General features: G+C 41.8%; 1 protein-coding gene and 1 long non-coding RNA gene across 2 annotated transcripts in view; both read right to left on the bottom strand.

Annotated features, from left to right (window-relative positions):
* Window positions 1–21,562, bottom strand: part of LOC117528139 (voltage-dependent calcium channel gamma-2 subunit) — a 144,949-nt gene that overhangs the window by 100,864 nt on the left and 22,523 nt on the right. The gene's annotated exons all lie outside the window — the stretch shown is intronic.
* LOC117528140 lies at window positions 5,058–9,879 on the bottom strand. Its single transcript, XR_004565681.1, has 3 exons — window positions 9,866–9,879; window positions 9,306–9,307; window positions 5,058–5,147 (listed from the first exon to the last, which is right to left on the bottom strand). It is a non-coding gene; the product is annotated as an uncharacterized LOC117528140 (long non-coding RNA).

Raw genomic sequence — 21,562 nt, 5'->3', positions numbered from 1 at the left:
AGAATGCTTGTAGCACGGGCCGGGGTGGAGGATTAGCAGCAATCTTCCATTCCAGCTTATTAATTAATCAAAAACCTAGACAGAGCTTTAATTCATTTGAAAGCTTGTCTCTTAGTCTTGTCCATCCAAATTGGAAGTCCCAAAAACCAGTTTTATTTGTTATTATCTATCGTCCACCTGGTCGTTACTGTGAGTTTCTCTGTGAATTTTCAGACCTTTTGTCTGACTTAGTGCTTAGCTCAGATAAGATAATTATAGTGGGCGATTTTAATATCCACACAGATGCTGAGAATGACAGCCTCAACACTGCATTTAATCTATTATTAGACTCTATCGGCTTTGCTCAAAAAGTAAATGAGTCCACCCACCACTTTAATCATATCTTAGATCTTGTTCTGACTTATGGTATGGAAATAGAAGACTTAACAGTATTCCCTGAAAACTCCCTTCTGTCTGATCATTTTTTAATAACATTTACATTTACCCTGATGGACTACCCAGCAGTGGGGAATAAGTTTCATTACACTAGAAGTCTTTCAGAAAGCGCTGTAACTAGGTTTAAGGATATGATTCCTTCTTTATGTTCTCTAATGTCATATACCAACACAGAGCAGAGTAGCTACCTAAACTCTGTAAGGGAGTTAGAGTATCTCGTCAATAGTTTTACATCCTCTTTGAAGACAACTTTGGATGCTGTAGCTCCTCTGAAAAAGAGAGCTTTAAATCAGAAGTGTCTGACTCCGTGGTATAACTCACAAACTCGTAGCTTAAAGCAGATAACCCGTAAGTTGGAGAGGAAATGGCGTCTCACTAATTTAGAAGATCTTCACTTAGCCTGGAAAAAGAGTCTGTTGCTCTATAAAAAAGCCCTCCGTAAAGCTAGGACATCTTTCTACTCATCACTAATTGAAGAAAATAAGAACAACCCCAGGTTTCTTTTCAGCACTGTAGCTAGGCTGACAAAGAGTCAGAGCTCTATTGAGCTGAGTATTCCATTAACTTTAACTAGTAATGACTTCATGACTTTCTTTGCTAACAAAATTTTAACTATTAGAGAAAAAATTACTCATAACCATCCCAAAGACGTATCGTTATCTTTGGCTGCTTTCAGTGATGCCGGTATTTGGTTAGACTCTTTCTCTCCGATTGTTCTGTCTGAGTTATTTTCATTAGTTACTTCATCCAAACCATCAACATGTTTATTAGACCCCATTCCTGCCAGGCTGCTCAAGGAAGTCCTACCATTATTTAATGCTTCAATCTTAAATATGATCAATCTATCTTTGTTAGTGGGTTATGTACCACAGGCCTTTAAGGTGGCAGTAATTAAACCATTACTTAAAAAGCCATCACTTGACCCAGCTATCTTAGCTAATTATAGGCCAATCTCCAACCTTCCTTTTCTCTCAAAGATTCTTGAGAGGGTAGTTGTAAAACAGCTAACTGATCACCTGCAGAGGAATGGTCTATTTGAAGAGTTTCAGTCAGGTTTTAGAATTCATCATAGTACAGAAACAGCATTAGTGAAGGTTACAAATGATCTTCTTATGGCTTCGGACAGTGGACTTATCTCTGTGCTTGTTCTGTTGGACCTCAGTGCTGCTTTTGATACTGTTGACCATAAAATTTTATTACAGAGATTAGAGCATGTCATAGGTATTAAAGGCACTGCGCTGCGGTGGTTTGAATCATATTTGTCTAATAGATTACAGTTTGTTCATGTAAATGGGGAATCTTCTTCACAGACTAAAGTTAATTATGGAGTTCCACAAGGTTCTGTGCTAGGACCAATTTTATTCACTTTATACATGCTTCCCTTAGGCAGTATTATTAGACGGTATTGCTTAAATTTTCATTGTTACGCAGATGATACCCAGCTTTATCTATCCATGAAGCCAGAGGACACACACCAATTAGCTAAACTGCAGGATTGTCTTACAGACATAAAGACATGGATGACCTCTAATTTCCTGCTTTTAATCTCAGATAAAACTGAAGTTATTGTACTTGGCCCCACAAATCTTAGAAGCATGGTGTCTAACCAGATCGTTACTCTGGATGGCATTTCCCTGATCTCTAGTAATACTGTGAGAAATCTTGGAGTCATTTTTGATCAGGATATGTCATTCAAAGCGCATATTAAACAAATATGTAGGACTGCCTTTTTGCATTTACGCAATATCTCTAAAATCAGAAAGGTCTTGTCTCAGAGTGATGCTGAAAAACTAATTCATGCATTTATTTCCTCTAGGCTGGACTATTGTAATTCATTATTATCAGGTTGTCCTAAAAGTTCCCTAAAAAGCCTTCAGTTGGTTCAGAATGCTGCAGCTAGAGTACTGACGGGGACTAGCAGGAGAGAGCATATCTCACCCATGTTGGCCTCTCTTCATTGGTTTCCTGTTAATTCTAGAATAGAATTTAAAATTCTTCTTCTTACTTATAAGGTTTTGAATAATCAGGTCCCATCTTATCTTAGGGACCTCGTAGTACCATATTACCCCATTAGAGCGCTTCGCTCTCAGACTGCGGGCTTACTTGTAGTTCCTAGGGTTTGTAAGAGTAGAATGGGAGGCAGAGCCTTCAGCTTTCTGGCTCCTCTCCTGTGGAACCAGCTCCCAATTCAGATCAGGGAGACAGATACCCTCTCTACTTTTAAGATTAGGCTTAAAACTTTCCTTTTCGCTAAGGCTTATAGTTAGGGCTGGATCGGGTGACCCTGGACCATCCCTTGGTTATGCTGCTTTAGACGTAGATTGTGGGGGGGTTCCCATGATGCACTGTTTCTTTCTCTTTTTGCTCCGTATGCATCACTCTGCATTTAATCATTAGTGATCGATCTCTGCCCCCCTTCACGGCATGTCTTTTTCCTGTTTTTTTCCCTCAGCCCCAACCAGTCTCAGCAGAAGACTGCCCCTCCCTGAGCCTGGTTCCGCTGGAGGTTTCTTCCTGTTAAAAGGGAGTTTTTCCTTCCCACTGTGGCCAAGTGCTTGCTCATAGGGGGTCGTTTTGACCGTTGGGGTTTTTCATAATTATTGTATGGCCTTGCCTTACAATATGGAGCGCCTTGGGGCAACTGTTTGTTGTGATTTGGCGCTATATAAGAAAAAAGTTGATTGATTGAGTTGATTGATTTGCGGATGGAATGCGCACAAAAGTGGCCCACATCCGCCAAAGAACCGCAATAACCGTGTAACATTCCTGTATGAGTCGGCCGCCATCCGAACACGTCCGCGATCATCCGCAGAGGCACGCATGTCCGCAGCCAGGATTTTTGAGCGGCTCAAAAATCTTGCTGCGGATGAGATCCGCATCACTGCCTGAACACATACTGAAGACATACGCAGGACATACACAACCAACGCGCCGCATATCCTCTGTCATCCGCTGATATCCGCAACCGACGGGTTGACGCGGCTTGGCGGCGGACCGGGACAGCGTGCAAAACAGATATGACGCGTGCCCAGCATGGCCACATCACGGTCGCAAATGGTATGTCGCGCATGCAGACTAGAGCATGACTAGAGCCTTGGGGCAACTGTTTGTTGTGATTTGGCGCTATATAAGAAAAAAGTTGCTTGATTGATTGATTGATTGACACGGGAGTGGATTTTCACTCCCGTCCCATCCCGCTCCCACAAAAAAAATCCCATCCCGTCCCACTCCTGTAAAGATGACTCCCAATCCCATCCCGCTCCCACTCAAAATCAGTCCCACTCCTGTATGTCTCGTGCCGTGATGATCAATCAGGGACTGAATATGTGATGTGGAGATGTCTGGAGTTTGACTGAAGATGTGAACATGTCCTGTCGCTGGTAACAGCCTGTGAGCAGGACTTATGTCTCTTTTGTCCTTTATTTCACAATTATGCCAGAGTTTTTGGAGCGAACAGCAGCAGGAACGGAGTTTCTTTTTCTTTTTATGTTACGTGCGCGCGCAAGCGAATCGTTCATGGAGATTATTTTACTTATTAACTACACAGATGTATAATAACACAAATGGTGACTGGTTTCTAAACACAATTATGACAGAGTTTTTTGGTGGAAGAGCGAGCTGCAGCAAGCAGCAGAGTTTCTTTTTTTTTTAAAATTGTTTACATGTGCGCGCGTGAACGGGACAGTTGGTACTCAAACTGGGTCCTGCAGAGGTGGAAGGACCGCTGAAAGCGGCCGTCATCCAGACTCAGCTCCTGCAGCAAATAATGATACTCTCTGTATTGGGAGCTTTTCACAGCAACTCACTCCGTGTGATCAAGGTCCGTCATGTTAACTTGACTGACAACCGGAGCCAGCGAGCGGAATGGAAGCTCTTCCTATTTGATGACGCACCGGGGTGAATTTTCACAGCAAAAGCAGAGCGACACACCGGGCGAAGGAGGTGCATCTGTCGCCACGCGACCCCTGCAAATTTGTAGCGTCTGATCGCACCCGGTGTGAACGCGGCATTAAATAGATGAAAATCATCATCTATTTTTGGCATTCCCGCTCCTGCCCACTCCCGTTCAATTTTATTCCCATCCCATCCCAATCATGGGATTGATAAAATTTTGACTCCCATCCCGCGGGAATCCCACAGGAATCACGTGACCCATGGGAATTCCCGAAAAATGTCATCCTCTAATGCAGACAGAGTGGGCACGGATGGAGCGAGTGCATCACGGCCGCTGTGTCCCTCATGGGGGCGCCTCCGCGGTCGCCTTCGCTTCTGTTCCGTTATATCCGCTTTTCTTCCTCATGTATTCGCTGATCCACCCCAGGACATTTGTCATTTCCGCCTACCTTTGTTGCGGACGCTCAGCTTTTGTCTCCTCATTTCATGCGCAAATCCTCCTAAACGCCAGTGGGACAGGGCCCTAAGGTTCACAAAGTTCACGCCCACATGCTGCACTGAGACACCTACGTGTTTATGCTCTCATCTGTACTGCCTGACTGGAACCTGTGGCAGAACTCGCTTCACTGGCAGACCTTTTGGAAAAGACAGTGAAAGCACATTTTTTTCCTTCGGTTGGTAGAAGAAACTCTTCAACAGCATGGGGCATCATCATCCCAAAGAAATGAATTGTGATATATATGATTTTTCTGCCACTAGATGTTGCACTTGCACCAGATTTCAGCATGTAAACAAAGCTTCCCTCCTCAGCCACTCCTCTTCAAACCTCCCTCCAATGCACTGAGCCAAACAATCCCCAGCTGAACCATTTTAATGGGTCTAACAGTGCTCAAAGTGGGAAACCCAGATTTTAGTCTGAAAATTTGCTTGGTCAGAGGCATTTTTAGCCCATTAAATGTGATTATTTTTTCTGTAAATATTTCTGGAAAGTCATTGCTGTATGTTGATTAAAAAAAATCACCCCCTATGCAGTGAGTAGAGAGTACTGCTATTTTGTAATAATGTGGGAATGGGCAATGGTTTCACACGGTGAGACACTCATGCACTAAATGTGCATACACAGCCAGACCAGGAATGTACAGTAAATAGTGGATAGAAAAGCTCATAGTTCAGAGGGAGTACTACTTTATTCTCTGCAGAGAACACCTTTAAGCCACTAAATTGTTACACAGAAAATAGTTACTAATGTTTAAACTGTCCTTCATAACACCTTTAATGTTGTGGAATAAGAAAGAAAGAAGCTGGTAAATATGGTGTAATCTTCCCACCAACGACATCAAAATCCCAGATTGTGAGAAAAGTGATAAAACCACTCACAACATTTGGTTGGTCAACTGAGAAATGCTAGAAACTTTTAAAAGTGAGCAATTTAATTTGAAGGAAGATTGAAATGAAAGCAAGTTACGGTTATTAACATTAATAATAAAATAACCATTTTTCTTTTTTACTTTTGACTTCCCCTCAGGAAGGGCAGGGGTGGCGACCAAGCATTTAAAGCGCTTGTTTCCAGTCCAGAAGGTTTCCTGTTGAAGACCACCCCTGTCCATTCTCCCTGTAATGTGGCATGGCTTCAGGAAGGGCATCCGGCGCAAAACGTGTGCCAAATCAAGATGCAGATCTACCTCAGATCTGCTGTGGTGACCCCGAGTATAAAAACAAGGGAGATGTTGAAGGGCACTTACTTTTACTTTTGACTACCGCCCAACATCACAGCTGATCCAGTAAAGATCCACATTGGGATTTAGACCAGATGCTTTTCTTGCCACAATTCCACAAACAAATTTGGTAAACTGTGATGAATTTATGTCCCAGTGTTTTCCTGTTTTTGTGAATTGGACGGAGGGCAGAAAACAAGAATGTGGAGCTGAATTATGAGACCAAACAGAGACTTTGCATCATACAAACACATAAGAAATGATAAAAGTGCCAGACACCATGGTGTTTCTCCCTCATCAACATTAGGTCTCTCTCTTCTAAGTCCCTGTTGGTAAATGATATGATAATTGATCAACATATTGATTTATTCTGCCTAACAGAAACCTGGTTACAGCAGGATGAATATGTTAGTTTAAATGAGTCAACACCCCCGAGTCACACTAACTGTCAGAATGCTCGTAGCACGGGCCGGGGCGGAGGATTAGCAGCAATCTTCCATTCCAGCTTATTAATTAATCAAAAACCTAGACAGAGCTTTAATTCATTTGAAAGCTTGTCTCTTAGTCTTGTCCATCCAAATTGGAAGTCCCAAAAACCAGTTTTATTTGTTATTATCTATCGTCCACCTGGTCGTTACTGTGAGTTTCTCTGTGAATTTTCAGACCTTTTGTCTGACTTAGTGCTTAGCTCAGATAAGATAATTATAGTGGGCGATTTTAACATCCACACAGATGCTGAGAATGACAGCCTCAACACTGCATTTAATCTATTATTAGACTCTATTGGCTTTGCTCAAAAAGTAAATGAGTCCACCCACCACTTTAATCATATCTTAGATCTTGTTCTGACTTATGGTATGGAAATAGAAGACTTAACAGTATTCCCTGAAAACTCCCTTCTGTCTGATCATTTCTTAATAATATTTACATTTACTCTGATGGACTACCCAGCAGTAGGGAATAAGTTTCATTACACTAGAAGTCTTTCAGAAAGCGCTGTAACTAGGTTTAAGGATATGATTCCTTCTTTATGTTCTGTAATGCCATATACCAACACAGTGCAGAGTAGCTACCTAAACTCTGTAAGGGAGATAGAGTATCTCGTCAATAGTTTTACATCCTCATTGAAGACAACTTTGGATGCTGTAGCTCCTCTGAAAAAGAGAGCTTTAAAGCAGAAGTGTCTGACTCCGTGGTATAACTCACAAACTCGTAGCTTAAAGCAGATAACCCATAAGTTGGAGAGGAAATGGCGTCTCACTAATTTAGAAGATCTTCACTTAGCCTGGAAAAAGAGTCTGTTGCTCTATAAAAAAGCCCTCCGTAAAGCTAGGACATCTTTCTACTCATCACTAATTGAAGAAAATAAGAACAACCCCAGGTTTCTTTTCAGCACTGTAGCCAGGCTGACAAAGAGTCAGAGCTCTATTGAGCTGAGTATTCCATTAACTTTAACTAGTAATGACTTCATGACTTTCTTTGCTAACAAAATTTTAACTATTAGAGAAAAAATTACTCATAACCATCCCAAAGACGTATCGTTATCTTTGGCTGCTTTCAGTGATGCCGGTATTTGGTTAGACTCTTTCTCTCCGATTGTTCTGTCTGAGTTATTTTCATTAGTTACTTCATCCAAATCATCAACATGTTTATTAGACCCCATTCCTACCAGGCTGCTCAAGGAAGCCCTACCATTATTTAATGCTTCGATCTTAAATATGATCAATCTATCTTTGTTAGTTGGCTATGTACCACAGGCTTTTAAGGTGGCAGTAATTAAACCATTACTTAAAAAGCCATCACTTGACCCAGCTATCTTAGCTAATTATAGGCCAATCTCCAACCTTCCTTTTCTCTCAAAAATTCTTGAAAGGGTAGTTGTAAAACAGCTAACTGATCATCTGCAGAGGAATGGTCTATTTGAAGAGTTTCAGTCAGGTTTTAGAATTCATCATAGTACAGAAACAGCATTAGTGAAGGTTACAAATGATCTTCTTATGGCCTCGGACAGTGGACTCATCTCTGTGCTTGTTCTGTTAGACCTCAGTGCTGCTTTTGATACTGTTGACCATAAAATTTTATTACAGAGATTAGAGCATGCCATAGGTATTAAAGGCACTGCGCTGCGGTGGTTTGAATCATATTTGTCTAATAGATTACAATTTGTTCATGTAAATGGGGAATCTTCTTCACAGACTAAAGTTAATTATGGAGTTCCACAAGGTTCTGTGCTAGGACCAATTTTATTCACTTTATACATGCTTCCCTTAGGCAGTATTATTAGACGGTATTGCTTAAATTTTCATTGTTACGCAGATGATACCCAGCTTTATCTATCCATGAAGCCAGAGGACACACACCAATTAGCTAAACTGCAGGATTGTCTTACAGACATAAAGACATGGATGACCTCTAATTTCCTGCTTTTAAACTCAGATAAAACTGAAGTTATTGTACTTGGCCCCACAAATCTTAGAAACATGGTGTCTAACCAGATCCTTACTCTGGATGGCATTACCCTGACCTCTAGTAATACTGTGAGAAATCTTGGAGTCATTTTTGATCAGGATATGTCATTCAAAGCGCATATTAAACAAATATGTAGGACTGCTTTTTTGCATTTACACAATATCTCTAAAATCAGAAAGGTCTTGTCTCAGAGTGATGCTGAAAAACTAATTCATGCATTTATTTCCTCTAGGCTGGACTACTGTAATTCATTATTATCAGGTTGTCCTAAAAGTTCCCTAAAAAGCCTTCAGTTAATTCAAAATGCTGCAGCTAGAGTACTGATGGGGACTAGAAGGAGAGAGCATATCTCACCCATATTGGCCTCTCTTCATTGGCTTCCTGTTAATTCTAGAATAGAATTTAAAATTCTTCTTCTTACTTATAAGGTTTTGAATAATCAGGTCCCATCTTATCTTAGGGACCTCGTAGTACCATATCACCCCAATAGAGCGCTTCGCTCTCAGACTGCAGGCTTACTTGTAGTTCCTAGGGTTTGTAAGAGTAGAATGGGAGGCAGAGCCTTCAGCTTTCAGGCTCCTCTCCTGTGGAACCAGCTCCCAATTCAGATCAGGGAGACAGACACCCTCTCTACTTTTAAGATTAGGCTTAAAACTTTCCTTTTTGCTAAAGCTTATAGTTAGGGCTGGATCAGGTGACCCTGAACCATCCCTTAGTTATGCTGCTATAGACGTAGACTGCTGGGGGGTTCCCATGATGCACTGTTTCTTTCTCTTTTTGCTCTGTATGCACCACTCTGCATTTAATCATTAGTGATCGATCTCTGCTCCCCTCCACAGCATGTCTTTTTCCTGGTTCTCTCCCTCAGCCCCAACCAGTCCCAGCAGAAGACTGCCCCTCCCTGAGCCTGGTTCTGCTGGAGGTTTCTTCCTGTTAAAAGGGAGTTTTTCCTTCCCACTGTAGCCAAGTGCTTGCTCACAGGGGGTCGTTTTGACCGTTGGGGTTTTACATAATTATTGTATGGCCTTGCCTTACAATATAAAGCGCCTTGGGGCAACTGTTTGTTGTGATTTGGCGCTATATAAAAAAATTGATTGATTGATTGATTGATCATGCGGTTTACCTTTTCTCACCAGTACCTCCTCCCTCCCCTCTAATATCTGCTGTGCAGCCTAAAGCCGGCGCTGTAATGAAGATGAATGCTGCAGATTAGCAGCACATGCACCATGGTACACCTGAGAGAACCAGGTTCAAGACGGCTCAAACAGACGGGATGCAGGAGCTCCAGTCTCCAGGGCTCAGTTAATGAAAAACACATGTTTACGCCGCGCACTGCTCACACCTCCCCAGACAAACCCTCCTCTGCACCCACACCATCTGCAGACGCAATATCTACTGTCCTCTGTGCTGGTTGTGTCAGAGTAGCTGATATCAGGGGATGAAGACTGTATGTCTGTGTGCACGGCAGAGATCCGGAAAGCAAAGTGCACCCATGCCGTCTGAAGAAATAAGAGGTTTAAAATAAGGTGTGCTCAGGTGCAGGGCTGGTTGGTGCGTTGCTGTCATTTTCACCACAGACCACCAAAAACCTGTAAATCACTAAACACGACACATACGGTTCATGCTAGTGAGTGCACATGCAGACTTTAAATATGAAATACTCAGATACTTCTTACACATGTGGGTTCACACGTGCACGCTGCTTGTACACACAGCAGTCATGAACTGAACACAACTAGTAAACAAAATAAAAGTAAACAGTCCAGGAAAAATGCAAACGTTCACTTAACTGCTCCATTTGCTTCACTTCAGGCAGCTTTGGTGGATGCTCTTTATCTGAGCACATTAAGGTGTTGCCACAGCTGCGCTACATCACCAGACAATGTCTCACGTTAGGAACATGTTACGCTGAAATCACAGCCATGACTAATGAAGCAAATAAATACAAACCCTCTGGTGGTCACATTATGTATCCTCTAAATAGCAAGGAGGAGTTGGACACCCCCCAAAATCAGTTGTACTTTGCACTATAAACAGTCAAGATAGGGCCCAACCGCCGATTATGACAAAAGCCTGATTTGGATGGGGGGGAGCTAACTGTACTTTCCAGAGTATAAGTTGTGTGTGTGTGTTTTTTTTTAACTAAAGCCTGTGACTTATACTCCAGTGTGACTGATATACCACTGCCCCCCTCCCCACCAAAAAAAAAAAAAAAAAAAATCACACATTTGTTGTTGACAATAATTACAAAGACTATTTTTATGGGATTTACCAGGAATCAAAGCATAACACAAAAACCCCTCCAATAATAAAAAATAAATGAAAATAATAAAAAGATATCTATAAAAAAACAAAGCCCAAATTAAAGAGCTAATAATATAGAAAATATATTTATTGCATCCCTTTTTTGCTATTTGTTTCATGTGTTTTTTAGTGCATGGGATCTTATCAGATTCCATGTTATCTACTTTATTAGTGTCTGTTATTAAGGATAAAGCTGCTAAATTAAACAGTTTGATAACAGTATGTGAATCTTTGCTTTGATAAATTAATGGACAAAATTTCACTATGTTTTTATGCTTTATTGATGCCTCAAAGGATTTTGACTCTGTAAACCATTAAAAATTCTTCATTAAATTGTGTCAAAGAGATGCTCCTGGGTTTCTTGTGGGAATTCTGTTTTTTCCCTTACTTTCCTTTTCATGCACATCAGACATTGTAAGCAAAATAGGGTGATTGTTTGTTGAAGCTTTTTACTGTGAGTAATGGCGTTCGATAGGGTGGTATTTTGTCTCTTGTTTAATTTAATATATATGAGGATGATTTGTCAGTACAGTTGAACTGGTGTGACACCGGGTGTGTAACTGGTAGTTCCTGAATGAATCACCTTATGTATGCAGATGATTTGGGGATTTTCTGTCCTTATAGTGCTGATCTTCAGCATGCTCCCAGTGTGGCCTTTGCTCATTCATTTTCTATACCTTCTTATTCTATTTAAAGGTCACAGGTGAGGAGCCTATCCCAGCAGTCACAGGGTGTGAGGCAGGGTTCACCCTGGAGGACACCAGTCTGTTACAGGGTCACATACAGACAAACAAACACATTCACACCGACAGTCAGTTTAAAGTTTTCAGTTCACCCAACCTGCATGTCTTTGGATGTGGGAGGAAGCCGGAGGACCCGGAGAGAACCCACGAGAACATGGGGAGAACACGTAAACTCCACACAGAAAGGACCAGGTGGAGAGCGAACCCATGACCATCTCACTGTGAGGAAACAGTGCTAACTGCTAAGCCACCGTGCATTACTACTACTATTATTATTATTATTGTTATTATTATTGGTGTTGTTGTTTAGCACTTTGATCTCTGAGAAAACACCACATAAATAAAATTATTCTCATTAGAGCACTTTCAGGATGGTGAAGCAGGACAGAGGTCCACATACTGTACTGTCACAACAAGCATCCCGTCAGACGTTTTGATAATTACTGAAGGTTTACTCTGTGAGAGTAATCAGACACTGACAGGAGTCAGCCTGTGTTCCCGAGCAGCAGAGGCCAGGGTTCCGAGCTGCTCGCTGTTGGGATTCCTCATGTCGGGCTCCAGGTGTGTGGGCTGCTGGTCCACAGTCTGAGGACAGAGGAACTCCTCCGAACATTTGCAGCCTGAGCCACCACTTGACTGGCAGTGAGACTTCCTACGGTTTGAAAGAAGTGAGCTGAGTGGCGCGCTGAAGCCTAATTAACATCTGAAATGTTAAAGTTGGTATCAGCGCTGCTGACTGTGTGAAGCTGCTGAAACCAGGCTGCCTTTGCAGTCAGCAGCCTGCTTATCTCTGCAGCTGCATCCAGCTCTCTGCTTTTCTCTTCTTTAAGATCCTCCAATTCTGCTTTAAAATGTGCAAAGTACATATAATTAAATGCACTTGCTTTTTAAGACCCAATTTCCTGTGCAGGAAGTTATTTGAATCAGAATTTAAATGAATCTGACCTTTACATACATACGTACATTTGCAGGCTTTTGCATCTTCTGGCCTTTGGGTGGTTCCTGAATCATAAATGACAAATCAGAGTTTTTATTTCCTGTCATTTTGATCCAGAATTCAATGGAAGGTGCTTAAAAAAACAGCACAGTGTTGTTCGGATGGGCAACAACACATGGAGCCACAAATGTGATGGTTTGATCTCGTCCTGACTCTGTTTGCCAATTAAATAACGGCCTAGCAGGGATAAAGGATGGTCACCATCACAGTTACACTCCAGCTGTGATTAAACCTCTCTGCATCACATATAATCTACAGCAACAGTTTACACACAAGCTTCTGTGTCAAGGGTCATTCGATATCACTTAACCTGTCGGTGTGTGAGCCGTTTTACCAGGCGCAAAGTTTCTGAGGCCTGCAGAATTTCAGGACTGAACCAATACATATTAAATTTTTAGTATTGATACAAAATTTCATTTCTGATATCTGGGTTTTACCAGAAGACATGGCCATTGAAAGAAACTGACCCCTTGTTTTGAGCTCTATAAATCGTCACTCACACCTGCACCTCATTTCCATCCTGTGGTGTAACTAGCAGTGAGCAGGTACAGTGTGCATTACAGTGTATTACAATGTGGAAACTGTGCATTACTAGGACATAACGGTGTGCATTACAGTGTATTAGAGACCCTGCAAGGCTTATGACAAATGTGGGTGTGGAATCCATTAGCTTAGCGGGGAAATTAGTGCAGAAAATCCACTATGGTGATAGTGCAGTTTATCTGCCAGGAAGGTTAAATTCAACAAGTTGAGACTGTGGCCTGCTTCCATAGATGTGTCCATAAAAATCATAGAGGGATATGCTTTGCAAACTTAATACCCATTACTACATTGGATGATGCTGAAATTGAGGATGGCCCAATGGTTGTTCCAGCAATAGCAAAGATTTTGTGTGTACTACCTACAACGCACATGGAATGTCTCAAACCGAAACCTACTTCTAGGCATCTTATATATGCTACTCTGGAACCACCCCTAAATCCAAACAGTTCAACTGTCAACCCCACTGAGGTCCTTAGCCTGGGTCTCATTAACATAAAGGCCTGGTCCCACTGGCGTTTAGGATGATTTGCGTATGAACTGCACACAGAATTGGTTCATATTCGCTAAACGTCTGCAATATCCGTGAAACATGCTTGTATGAGTCGGCCGACACCCGCACACGTCCGCAATTATCCGCAGAGACACGTTTTTTTTTCCATTGCCAGGATTTTTGAGCTGCACAAAATTTTGGCTGCAGATGACATCCGCCTTAGGGCCCTGTCCCACTGGGGAGAGGATTAATTGCGCATGAATTGAGTATACAAAGTTCGTTGTCGTCCGCAACAAACATGGCCAAAAATGAAAAATGTCCTAGTATGAATTACGGATATATTAATAATATATAGCGAATATATGATGAACAATCACGGTTGTATAACGCATGTAGTGAGGAAACGGATCCGACGCATTGCGATTATCACGGCAGTATTACAGGTGTATTATGAATGCATTGCGCATGTGTTGCGCGTGCACGGCATCTGCATGGCAGTCATAAAAGAAGCACACTCGGGCCGTCTGCATCACTATTCACATCAACAATACAGCCTCTGGAGCATTTGCTGAACTCGGACAAGTTGATTGGAGTAAAAGTAAAGCAGTGAACAGGGCGAGTGGTGACGTCAGCGGATCGAATCACAGCGCAGCTCGTCTGAACGATTATAACAAGAAGTTAAATCTGTTATAAACACAGGAATAAATACTGTAACAGCTGCAGACAAGAAGGAAAAAACACACAACTGTTTTATCAAGCCTTGACAATGTAAACAAGTCAAATAATTACCTTTTTAGACGGCTCAAAATGCTTTCTGCAGCTTTTTAGCCATTCACGCGCGCAGCTGCAAAAAGCTTCCTCTGTGATTCAGGAGGTGATTAGAGCCGTTTTCAACAGCCAATTTGCACAATAAAATGATTAATCCGCCACGAAATAATTATTTTATATAGGCAGCATCCAGCGCAGAGCGCGTGGCAGCCGGTAGAACAAAGAACAGCATCCAGCTGTGAACACAGCACATCTGATTTGCATCCGCCGCAAATCAGATGCAAAGCAGACAATCTATATGCAGTCGCTACAACTTATTTTAGTTCGTGATGTGGACATGATGGGCACACAAAATATCCATTTTACACACTGCCTCAGTCTGCTGCCAAGCCGCAAATCCCTGTCAGTTGCGGATATCAGCAGATGACGGCAAATATACAGCGCATAGATTGAGTATGTATATGTATGTTGTATGGCTGGCGTGCCTGGCTGCCTTTTGTTTCTGTCTTCTGTTCTGTCTTTTGTTTTTCCTTCCAGGTGGCATGCGTTCAGGACTGAGTGGCTGTGTGGCTGAGTTAATTAGGACCTCACCCTGATCACCTGAGGCTGGTCATGTGCAGCTCGTCAGGACTTACAGCTGTGGTGCATCTTTATGGATTGGGGCATGGTTGCATTTAAGTCTGGAGTACACAGTGTGTATTTGCCAGAGACTCGACCTTGTGACCAGACGGGTGAGATCGTCGTCTAGAGAGCCATCTCATCATCATGGATGCAGAGACCGTACCAGGTTTGATGCCATGGTCTGTGAAAGAGGAGGGGGTGAGGTCTCATGCTCGTCAGCACACTTCCTGAGGTACTTTAGGTTTTGTGACTAACATGAGTACAGTCAGTAAATGTGGTGTCCCTCACACCTTATTATATTGAGCTGTTATGTTAGTCGTTTAATCAGCTTCCACTGCAGTGGAGAATTGAACTGGGTGTTCCATGCCTGCAGGGTGGGAAGCTGATTGGTAATTAAGCCAGGAAGTGTTTGCTGTTTATGTACACCTTTGAGTGGTCTCTCTGTGTGTGGAGTGGTGGACTCACATGATGGTTTCTTCTTTCACAGACTCGGTTGGTCGCGGCCACCTGGGGGGTGTCGGCGGGGTCCAGCCGTTTGTGCTGCTGGGAGCGCACCGTTATTCCACCTCGCAGACCGCGCACTCATTCGTTGTTATTCCTTACATCACTGTTATGTTTATTAAATTCTGTTATCCTTTGTACCGTGCTCTGCTTATTTTATACTGGGTCTTACTTCAAACGCTGGTCGGTCCTCCGCCCGCGTCCGACACATAATAATGTATGTATTGAGTATGTATTGAGTATGTAAGGCAGATGTCATCCACAAAATTTTGTGCAGCTCAAAACGGTAACGGAAAAACATGCCTCTGCAGATAATTGCGGACGTGTGCGGGTGTCAGCCGACTCATACAAGCATGTTTCATGCATATTGCGGATGTTGAATGAATATGAGCCAATTTTGTGCACAATCCATATGCAAATCCTCCGAAACACCAGTGGGACAGGGCCCTAAGGTGCAGCTCCATCCAGAGATGGGAGTTGTATTTGTGCTGGCGACCCTCCTGTCCTGTGCACCAACAGCATTTCCTGTATATTCGTTTTGTGAATTGTTCTGTAATTTGTGTCTGTAGCATGGCCCAAACAGAGGGTCACCCCTTTGAGTCTGGTCTGCTTGAGGTTTCTTCCTCAGAGGGAGTTTTTCACACCGGGGCAGAGGCACGCATGTCCGCAGCCAGGATTTTTGAGCGGCTCAAAAATCCTGCTGCGGATGAGATCCGCATCACTGCCTGAACACATACTGAAGACATATGCAGGACATACACAACCAACGCGCCGCATATCCCCTGTCATCCGCTGATATCCGCAACCGACGGGTTGGTGCGGCTTGGCGGCGGACCGGGACAGCGTGCAAAACAGATATGACGCGTGCCCAGCACGGCCACATCACGGTCGCAAATGGTATGTCGCGTATGCAGACAGAGTGGGCACGGATGGAGCGAGTGCATCACGGCGCTGTGCCCCTCATGGGGGCGCCTCCGCAGTCGCCTTCGCTTCTGTTCCCTGTTATATCCGCTTTTCTTCCTCATGTATTCGCTGATCCACCCCGGGACATTTGTCATTTCCGCCCACCTTTGTTGCGGACACTCAGCTTTTGTCTCCTCATTTCATTGGCAAATCCTCCTAAATGCCAGTGGGACAGGGCCCTTACTTCTGTGAAGCACCTTGAGGCAACTCTTTTGTGATTTGGCGCTATATAAAAAAATAAAATGAAAAATGATTACACTGTGCATTACTGTGTGCATAACTGTGTGCATTACTGTGTGCGTAACTGTGTGCATTACTGTGTGCATAACTGTGTGCATTACAGCATGCATAACTGTGTGCATTACAGTGTGCATTACTGTGTGCATTACAGTGCGCATTACTGTGTGCATAACTGTGTGCATTACAGTGTGCATTACTGTGTGCATAACTGTGTGCATTAAACTGTGCATAACTGTATGCATTACTGTGTGCATAACTGTGTGCATTACAGTGTGCATTACTGTGTGCATAACTGTGTGCATTAAACTGTGCATAACTGTATGCATTACTGCGTGCATAACTGTGTGCATTACAGTGTGCATTAAGGTGTGCATAACTGCATTACGGTATGCAAACTGTGTGCATTACAGTGTACATTACGATGTGCAAACTGTGTGCATAATTGTGCGCATTAGAGTGTGCATAACTGTGTACATTACTATGTGCATTCTGTATGCATAACTATGCAATTGTTGCATTACGATGTGCATAAATGTGTGCATTGCTGTGTGCATAACTGTATGCATTACAGTGTGCATAACTCTGTGCATTACTGTATGCATTACAGTGTGCATTACAATGTGCAAACTGTGTGCATAATTGAGCGCATTACAGTGTGCATAAATGTGTACATTATTGTGTGCAGTCTGTATGCATAACTATGTGCATTACTGTGTGCATTACAGTGTGCATTCTGTATGCATAACTATGTGCATTACAGTGTGCATTACTGTGTATATTACCGTTTGCATTACAGTGTGCATTACTGTGTGCATAACTGTGTGCATTACTGTGTACATTACTGTATGCATTACAGTGTGCATTACTGTGTGCATGACTGTGTGCATTATTGTGTACATTAATGTGTGCATTACAGTGTGCATTACTGCATGCATAACTGTGTGCATTACTGTGTGCATTACAGTGTACATTACAGTGTGCATTACTGTGCACATTACAGTATGCATAACCGTACATTACTGTGTACATTACTGCATGCATTACAGTGTGCATTACTATGTGCATTACTGTGTGCATTACAGTGTGCATTACTATGTGCATTACTGTGTGCATTACTGTGTACATTACTGTGTACTTTACTGTATGCATTACAGTGTGCATTACTATGTGCATTACAGTGTGCATTACTGTGTATATTACAGTGTGCATTACTGTGTGCATAACTGTGTGCATTACTGTGTGCATTACTATGTGCATTACAGTGTGCATTACTGTATGTATAACTGTGTGCATTACTGTGTGCATCACAGTGTGCATTACTGTGTACATTACAGTGTACATTACAGTGTGCATTACTGTGTGCATAACTGTGTGCATTACTGTGTACATCATTGTGTACATTACTGTGTACATTACCATTTGCATTACATTGTGCATTACAGTGTGCATTACTGTATGCATAACTGTGTGCATAATTGTGTACATTACTGCGTACATTACTGTATGCATTACAGTGTGCATTACTATGTGCATTGCGGTGTGCATTACTGTATGCATATCTGTGTGCATTACTGTGTACATTACTGTATGCATTACAATGTGCATTACTATGTGCATTACAGTATACATTACTGTGTGCATTACAGTGTGCATTACTATGTGCATTACAGTGTGCATTACTGCGTGCATTACAGTGTGCATTACTGTATGCATTACAGGGTGCATTACAGTGTGCATAAATGTGTACATCACTGTGCACATTACTGTGTACATTACCATTTGCATTACGGTGTACATTACAGTGTGCATTACTGTGTGCATTACTGTGTATATTACAGTGTGCATTACAGTATGCATTACTGTGTGCATTACTGTATGCATTACAGTGTGCATTACTGTATGCATTACAGGGTGCCTTACAGTGTGCATAACTGTGTACATCACTGTGCACTTTACTGTGTACATTACCATTTGCATTATGGTGTACATTACAGTGTGCATAACTGTATGCATAACTGTGTGCATTACTGTGTGCATTACAGTGTACATTACTGTGTGCATTACAGTGTGCATAACTGTGTGCATAACTGTGTGCATTACAGTATGCATTACTGTGTGCATTACAGTGTGCATACCTGTATGCATTACAGTATGCATTACTGTGTGCATTACAGTGTGCATTCTGTATGCATAACTATGTACATTACTGTGTGCATTCTGTATGCATAACTATGCAACTGTGCATTATGATGTGCATAAATGTGTGCATTGCTGTGTGCATAACTGTATGCATTACTGTGTGCATAACTGTGCATTACAGTGTGCATTACAATGTGCAAACTGTGTGCATAAATTGAGCGCATTGCAGTATGCATAAATGTGTACATTATTGTGTGCATTCTGTATGCATATCTATGTGCATTACTGTGTGCATTTCAGTGTGCATTCTGTATGCATAACTATGTGCATTACTGTGTGCATTACAGTGTGCATTACTGTATGCATTACAGTGTGCATTACTGTGTACATTACCATTTGCATTACAGTGTGCATTACTGTGTGCATAACTGTGTGCATTACTGTGTACATTACTGTATGCATTACAGTGTGCATTACTGTGTGCATTATTGTGTACATTAATGTGTGCATTACAGTGTGTATTACTGTGTACATTACCATTTGCATTACAGTGTGCATTACTGTGTGCATAACTGTGTACATTACTGTGTACATTACTGTATGCATTACAGTGTGCATTACTGTGTGCATTATTGTGTACATTAATGTGTGCATTACAGTGTGTATTACTGTGTGCATTACCGTGTACATTATAGTGTGCATTACTGTGCACATTACAGTGTGCATTACAGTATGCATAACTGTACATTACTGTGTACATTACTGCATGCATTACTGTGTGCATTACAGTGTGCATTACTATGTGCATTACTGTGTGCATTACAGTGTGCATTACTATGTACATTACAGTGTGTATTACTGTGTGCATTACTGTGTGCATAACTGTGTGCATTCCTGTGTACATTACTGTGTGCATTACTATGTGCATTACAGTGTGCATTACTGTATGCATAACTGTGTGCATTACTGTGTGCATTACCATGTGGATCACAGTGTGCATTACTGTGTACATTACTGCATGCATTACAGTGTGCATTACAGTGTGCATTACAGTGTGCATTACTATGTGCATTACTGTGTGCATTACAGTGTTCATTACTGTATGCATAACTGTGTGCATTACTGTGTATATTACTGTATGCATTACAGTGTGCATTACTATGTACATTACAGTGTGTATTACTGTGTGCATAACTGTGTGCATTCCTGTGTACATTACTGTGTGCATTACTATGTGCATTACTGTGTACATTACTGCATGCATTACAGTGTGCATTACAGTGTGCATTACTATGTGCATTACTGTGCGCATTACAGTGTTCATTACTGTATGCATTACAGTGTGCATTACTATGTGCATTACAGTGTGCATTACTGTGTACATTACTGCATGCATTACAGTGTGCATTACTGTGTGCATTACAGTGTGCATTACTATGTGCATTACTGTGCGCATTACAGTGTTCATTACTGTGTGCATTACAGTGTGCATTACTATGTGCATAACTGTGTGCATTCCTGTGTATATTACTGTATGCATTACAGTGTGCATTACTATGTACATTACAGTGTGTATTACTGTGTGCATTACTGTGTGCATAACTATGTGCATTCCTGTGTACATTACTGTGTGCATTACTATGTGCATTACAGTGTGCATTACTGTATGCATAACTGTGTGCATTACCATGTGCATCACAGTGTGCATTACAGTGTTCATTACTGTGTACATTACTGCATGCATTACAGTGTGCATTACTGTGTGCATTACAGTGTGCATTACTATGTGCATTACTGTGTGCATTACAGTGTTCATTACTGTATGCATAACTGTGTGCATTACTGTGTATATTACTGTATGCATTACAGTGTGCATTACTATGTACATTACAGTGTGTATTACTGTGTGCATTACTGTGTGCATAACTGTGTGCATTCCTGTGTACATTACTGTGTGCATTACCATGTGCATCACAGTGTGCATTACTGTATGCATAACTGTGTGCATTACTATGTGCATTACAGTGTACATTACTGTGTGCATTAAAGTGTGCATTACTGTGTGCATTACAGTGTGCTTTACAGTGTGCATTACTGTATGCATTACAGGGTGCATTACAGTGTACATTACTGTGTGCATTACTATGTGCATTACAGTGTGCATTACTGTATGCATAACTGTGTCCATTACCATGTGCATCACAGTGTGCATTACAGTGTACATTACAGTGTGCATTACTGTATGCATACCTGTGTGCATAATTGTGTACATTAATGCATTACAGTGTGCATTACTGTATGTATAACTGTGTGCATTACTGTGTACATTACTGTATGCATTATAGGGTGCATTACTATGTGCATTACAGTGTACATTACTGTATGTATTACAGTGTGCATAACTGTGCATTACAGTATGCATTACTATGTGCATTACAGTGTGCATAACTGTGTGCATTACAGAATGCATTACTGTGTGCATAACTGTGTGCATTACTGTGCACATTACTGTGTACATTACCATTTGCATTACAGTGTGCATAACTGGGTGCATTACTGTTTGCATTTCAGTATGCATTACTGTATGCATTACAGTGTGCATTACAGTGTGCATAACTGTGTGCATTACTGTGCGCATTACTGTTCTCTCTCCACGTTTGGTGGGAGCAGACATAACACCACTGCGTTGATCTCAGCTCCTGGGAGCAAAGTTACATAACATCTCAGATGATTCATGTTG

The sequence above is a fragment of the Thalassophryne amazonica genome, chromosome 16 (assembly GCF_902500255.1).
Source record: "Thalassophryne amazonica chromosome 16, fThaAma1.1, whole genome shotgun sequence".
NCBI lineage: Eukaryota > Metazoa > Chordata > Actinopteri > Batrachoidiformes > Batrachoididae > Thalassophryne > Thalassophryne amazonica.
The sequence above is the reverse complement of the archived record's forward strand: the minus strand, read 5'-3'. Positions and strand labels throughout refer to the sequence as shown.